Source organism: Botryllus schlosseri, chromosome 12 (genome assembly GCF_051294905.1).
Source record: "Botryllus schlosseri isolate E-star chromosome 12, Bs_hap1, whole genome shotgun sequence".
Taxonomy (NCBI): domain Eukaryota; kingdom Metazoa; phylum Chordata; class Ascidiacea; order Stolidobranchia; family Styelidae; genus Botryllus; species Botryllus schlosseri.
The window spans coordinates 3386887-3393792 of record NC_137247.1 but is presented as its reverse complement, the minus strand read 5'-3'; the positions used below and the strand labels follow the sequence as shown (position 1 = coordinate 3393792).

Below are 6906 nucleotides of genomic sequence, written 5' to 3'. Positions count from 1 at the left end.
TGTGGAGCTATATATTAAGTTTGTTACCTGGTTCAGTTTGCACCCTTCGTTGAACAAACTGCTCAACGTGCTCGACGTGCTCGTGGTCATCAAAACATTATCACCGCTAGCTCTCGTAAGAGAGAAATAGAAATACATCACTAGAGGGAGAGAGAGTATCTATTTTCTTATTCAATCAAAATACATAACAAACTTACGGAAATGATGGCGGTACAGAAAATATGCCTGCACAGTATTCGGTATCAGCAGCGGTGACTTTTGGGGTGGGCGAGGTGGGCGGTCGCCCGGGCCCCTCCCTGGTCGAAGGGCCCCCCTATTTGGATGATGCGCTTTTTTCAAGGATAATAACAAATGAACATGAAAATCCGTGTACTAAGCAAGAAAATGATTCCGTACAGATGCGTCAATCATCATCAAATCTCTGCATTTGTTAGAATAGTCCCGTATCCCGATAATCTCCATGTCTCTGCATGCGGTAGAATTACTTAGTTTTGATGTAGTCTATCCTTGCACACATGCAATAATAGACATGGCCAAATCCAGCACCTGACCGAACCTTACCGTGGTGAAAGATAGATAATAATATGAGATGCGAAAGGAGGGTCTGCTCTCCGTACATACTGCTCTACTGCAGTGTTTCAGTGGATGCTGGCCGTAAATCGGCTTGGCGTGGATGACAACAGCTCTCGAGCACCATGGAATTTAAATGCAACTGTATAGCTATAGCTGAGAATATCGGGTATCCGAGGTCTATATCAATTATGGCCATAGGCCCCCTGACCTAGGCCTACACCTACACATCTAATATATTACTATAGTTGACTGGCGCACAAAATGAACTGCGCAATGCGCATCAACAGAGTATTCAACTAACAAAACCACTAAAATGTAATGTTCACACAAACGAACACGTTCCAATGAATATTTAGTTCAAATCAGTGTGAATTTAGATGCTCCCTTTCAGATATCAGTTCAGAAACGCGAGGCTTCGCTTTGGAAATTGTGATCGTATTGTTCGGCCGAACGCAACAGCGTGATACAAATTGCCTAATTACAAACGATCTTATAAATATTGGAGATAGAATTGGCATTTCAGAAGGTCGGGTTTTCGATTTCGAACATCAAACTCTCCTGCGTACGCCATTACTTATCTGGCCTGTTACCTACATTCCTGCAATCATTGATGACCTAGACGGGTGTATCTAGGGTTGTATTTAAAACAAAAATCGATTAAAAACAAACTTGTTTAAATGACCTTATTTAAAACATGTTTTACTGTTTTTCTTTTAAAGCCACGGCGTCATAAATATTCAATTGTGACGTTATAGTGGATTGACATTGGCATAAGGTAAATATAGCTCCTTTGAGGAAATACCTACGTAGTACGTACTATAGATGTTGAACCGACTTTTTGAGGTTTCCAACCATCCCAACATGTTTTTGGAAAGTATTTATAAACAAAGTGTTTTAAAACACCGTCATGTATGAGTTGACTGTGTGTCTTGACTTCCATGGCACGCCTGAGACTGATGGCTCACTGAAGACCCAGTGTTCCATTGAATACCGGCTAAGAAAAATGGATCTAGGATCCGTAAGGCGACTGCCTGGGAGCAGTTGTGAATCACAATCGCACACGAATCACACAGCACACACTTGAGTTAATTACAGGGCCACGTGACAATAATTCTTGAATGTCTCTTTTGAAAATGTATCATTTCCTGTTCGTTTTGCGCAAGTAGTTACTTGGGAATGTGGCGAGACAATGAAGTGTTCTTGTAATCCTATGCGGATCAAAGTAACGAATCTGTTGTTTACAAAGATACCGTCAAATCCCGGAATGGTTACGTTCGAAATTCGACCCGCGAAATGAAACAGATCTGCGTACGGCAGTGCCTCGAATTCGCTTGTTGTTTACGATACACGTGCGATCTTTTCTTCGCAGCCAGCTATACGTAATTCACACTGTGACCGCTTCGTCGCGTTCAACTCCAACCGTCGATAAGGCAGTCCTGGGAATCATATTTCTTTCGTGGCGGTTTACGATCAATAACACATGCTCACTAGATTCACGTTGAAAATTACTAATGGTATTCAACACATGTCTCCAAATCTTCATTCGGGTTATCGCCTCATCTTCAAATGTCATTGTTTTGTTATGTTCGTGCATTTTACGTTGTTATCGTTTGTCTCTGTTTGTCTAGGATTAGTAATTACCGCCAATCATTATTTCCTCGTGTGTCGTGCTTCGTATTTATACCCTGGTGTTCTGTTCTTTATCGTCTATCGTTTAACTGCACTCTGGACCGTGTCGCCTCTGCTACGTTGTTGTTCTCCTGATGATATACTGATTTCATATTGAAACCTCGTCGTAAGGTCAAAAACATAACAGTCATTGTTTGCCATACAGTGGACAGGTCACTGTATTATAAGTGTGTCATATTTATAGAATAGCAGTGTTTCCCAACCCTTTTCAATGCGCGACCCATTTCAATGCAAGTTTTGTTGTGCAACCCACTATCATATCTGACCAAACACATGCCAAGGAAAATAACGAGGAGAAAGACAATCTACACATGAAATTTACTTACATGCTTGCATTTTCAAATGTAAATGTTTACATTCGATACTTGCATATTCTTTATTCGATATTTTCAGATCAAGCTTACGCTGGATTGCCTTGATATTCCTAGTCGAAAAATATTCCAAAACACCTATAGTAATAATATCAAGGTAGGCCTATACCTATTTTTTGACCAGCCGCCTCAGATCGTTTTCAAACAATAACTTTTTGTTCCGGATTCCTCGGATTCACTTATTAAATTATTAGGCTGCCAAAAAAACGCTTCACACCCAATTTTGCTCGATTCCAACTAGTAGAAGTATGTGAACGCACAGAAGTTTGAAAAATTTGTATTTAAAAAAATGTAAAAAACTATGTTAAATTTTACTGTCAACCCTATAAAATTGTTTGTTGTGTTGTCTACAAAAAAGATGCAAAACAAATCGGACGCAATTCCAAACAGTAGAAGCAAAGTTATTTGAGTTTTTCATTGATTATTCTGGAGTTCCACCATCCAAGGCAACTTTTGCGAATCCAAAATTTCAAGTGCCAGAACTTCATTTCTATCGGTTGGAAGTGAGCAAAAATTGTTTAGCATCGTTCTTTTAGACAACTTCACAATTTCATGGGGTTGACAGCAAAATTTGAAAAGCATGATGAATATTTTTAATGGATTAGAAATTTTCAAACTCCTGTGCGTTCTCATCTACCTGTTGGAATAGAGTCAAACTTGGTGCCTAGTCCACGGACCCCACGTTATGAACCCGTGTGTTAGAGCAGAATTACTCTACTCACCGAACTTTCAAGGTGATGCGAATCAGTACTTCAATGGGATGATGGCACTACGAGATACTGAAAATAAATAACGATGTCACACAGCAGTGGTGACTCAAATGGCACTCGGAATACCCCTCCATTCATTTTGCTTAGCATGTGTTACCGTACGTTAACGATCCTAACTTAAAGTCAATCGGTTTGATGATGTAATTCTATATCTTGATCACGGAGTAGCACCGGAATTGACGTTACTAATGGAACCGTCGTGTAAAATGATATTTGCATTCAGTTACAGTTTGTTACAATGGGAAAAGCGGACATGGAAGAATAAAGACGGCTATTTATTAGAAATGTCATCGAACCATAGAATCATTCATGCTGCTCAATATTATTCGTCATGACGTAAATTTTAGGTCAACTAGTAAACAAAACTATAAAAGAAACGAGGTCCCACCGAGATTTGAACTCGGATCGCAGGATTCAAAGTCCTGAGTGCTGACCATTACACCATGGGGCCATACGACACGCTCGGTATTGGTATTGATAAAATTCTCTAAGTTTCAATAATATAAGAAATTGCTTTGAATTTATATGGCAGAATAGGAGCTTATAGATAATATGACTGGGAATATCCAATGATCTTTCCCTTTTGCTTTAACAAACTCTACAATTTCGTTAATGCGGAGCTGGCCGCTGCTTTTTGATAAGTAGCAGTGAACGGGAATTTGCTTAGTTGCAAGGGCGGGCAGTAAAAACACGAAGGATATCATTTTATATAAATCTGCAATCTCTATAATTCCCAGATTAAAAATATTGGATTCTGTTTAGACAGCGAACCGTAAACTAAAAATATCTGGTGAGTTAAACACGCAATACGAGGACAGAGAATTTCCTTCTGTCCCGATTGGAATCGCTGGCCTTTTTGCCTGATATATCAGGTGAGCAGCGATGATTTTCCAAGTTAAAGTAATTTAATAAAAAATAATTAAAAAATAGAACATAGTGTGAGCACAGGACACCGATTCCATACAGGCCTTCTGTCTAGCATACACGATATACAGAGCCAACAGAGGGATTGATATAATCGAACATACAAATTATAAAGGGTAAAAACAACATTAGGAGAACGACAACAATTATACGTAATACGTATTGTATGCAATAGTTTACTCACATTGAAATAAATATGTAAAATTAAAACCAGGTCCCACCGAGATTTGAACTCGGATCGCAGGATTCAGAGTCCTGAGTGCTAACCATTACACCATGGGACCAACGGCTATCGGCGGTCTCGCATGAAGTATTATTCACAAAACTGTGTCGCATCGCGTCGTATTATATGTCTGTTGCCAATACCACATTTAGTTCTTTGAATATTTAGCAAGCATTACTTGACGCTGCTTACTAGAATGCTGCTGTATTTTCTACGCGACTATAGTAATAATAACATGGACTCTGGTCATTGTTGGTTTGCGCTATCATTAGCTTAGAATGAATATCTTGCGAGTTCTGATTACCTCTATCCCAATTCCCCAGTGCAGATTGCAGACCTGTTCATTCGTGCAGTAATTTTATTTGAAGTCAACTTGGAAATTTGAAAACAAATAACAAGTATGCTCAATATGAACGCTTAATACGAATCATGAATTTGTTATTTCATCCAGCGTAAAGAATATTTGACAAGAACTGCCTCACAGCAAATAGAACTCTGCGCCTTCTAGATTTGACACAAAAGTGTTTTGAGGCACAGGATGGAAATTGTTTCGTTCCATTGATAATAACCATTTCCGTTTACGTCCGTCTCGGTAATGTCCATTCTCGGTAATGATTTTCTCGATATTGGTATAGAACCGTCAAGATCGATCCAACAATATCAATACTCAACTCACACTATAGACCCAGTAGAAATAATCTTTGAACGTGTATATTGTAGAAGATTGTTACCAAATTTCGTAAAAATTGCGAAGCCAGCACCATGATGCTAACTGATTGGATATATTTACGCGCGGTAGTAATGATATTATAATGTCAGTCAAAGCCATTATGATTGAAGGTAATGACGTGCCGAAGGTGTTTTGTTTTGTGATGTTATTGCGGATGGAAACAACCATATGGAGGGCGTAAACGGAAATGGTTATCAATGGAACGAAACAATGGTTCTGTACGAATACCGAGAAAACTATTACCGAGAATGGACATTACCGAGAATGGCTAACGCCAAGTATCTAACTTACTGAGACGGACTTTATCGAGAAATTTATACCTGCGAATCGACAGCGAATGTGACAACGCCGTGATGCACGTTAGGTTATTGGAATATATATGTCCATTCTCGGTAGCTTTCTCGGTAATGGCATTCTCGGTAATGGTTTTCTCGGTATTGACCGGACAGCGATTTCGACATACCCGTGTTTTGTAACATGCCTCTACCAGACCTGGGCAAAGTGCGGCCCGCGGAGCTATTCTGTGCGGCCCGCGAAAAGTTCCTGGGAATTCTAAACATAAAACCTACTTTTTAATGTTGCTGCCTAAACTAAAACCATGGGCTGTATAAACTGAACTGAAAAATCGTTTATACTTTCAAGTCTTTCGAGTCAAAACATCACAAGACTGCGATACAATGAAAAGATAGGAAGGTGTCGAAACAACTTGGAGTAGCCTTTAAGATCAGACACCCACCGTAGCCTAGGCGAAGTAAAGAAGAGGCATGCACACTGAATGAAAAGTAATGCAGAGAATATAAGACGCAAGCGACAAAATGAGGTGGCATGTGGCAGGGGGCGAGGTCGATGTTAGGTCGTGGTCCGGTAATTCTGAAGACTGGCTGGTATTGATTTAGAAGAAATTGCTTGTATTTCGACTTGAATGCGGACATGCTCGACGACTGTCGGATCGCCGGCGAGATGCTGTTCCACAATTGGGGTCCGGCATACTTGATAGAGCAATGCGTTTTCTAGTATTCAGTTCTGATCATATGGTAGTTGTTCTTCGTTGTCGCGCGTGTGCTGTACTTGTGCGCTTTTGTCTCCGAGGTGAAGTAGGCGTTGAAATTTGAGTGACATTGACCGTAATAGAACTGATACATAAACGTGGCAATTTCTAGCTTCCTCATATCTTCTAAATTTAGAACACCAAATCTTTCGAGAAGCGATTTATCAGTTGCACATCCAGGCCCCCGTGGGGCTTTGGCAATGTGGCAAATTATGCTGTTACAATGAAAGTCACAAGAATTCACCAATCTTCTTCGTTGGCATTGTCACATTACGCATTACACCAGTGGTTGTCAAAAGTTGGTGCGCGCCCGCCTTGGGGGAAGTGTAAGCACCTGAAGGGGGCGCGAAGCTGCGGTCAGCTGAAAAAAATTTTCGCGCTAGGCGCGATTTTTCTTAAATTCATGGTTGTTGTTGCTCAGTGTATAGTCCGAATTTCATATTTGAGAATTCTCTCATCAACAGTCATAACCTTCCTTGCCATCAAACTATCCGTTGGGATTGCCAGCATTCTAGTTTGATTTTGTCATTTGACGATAAAGGGGTGCGCAATTTTTTCACGGTCTGTACTTCTAATTG

At 40.1% G+C, this 6906-nt stretch overlaps 2 non-coding genes across 2 annotated transcripts; both read right to left on the bottom strand.

Annotated features, from left to right (window-relative positions):
* Positions 1 to 3782: 3782 nt before the first annotated feature.
* Trnaq-uug (transfer RNA glutamine (anticodon UUG)) lies at positions 3783 to 3854 on the bottom strand. The gene has a single exon. It is a non-coding gene; the product is annotated as a tRNA-Gln (tRNA).
* A 685-nt stretch (positions 3855 to 4539) lies between these two features.
* Positions 4540 to 4611, bottom strand: Trnaq-cug (transfer RNA glutamine (anticodon CUG)). Its single transcript has one exon. It is a non-coding gene; the product is annotated as a tRNA-Gln (tRNA).
* Between the last annotated feature and the right edge of the window lie 2295 nt (positions 4612 to 6906).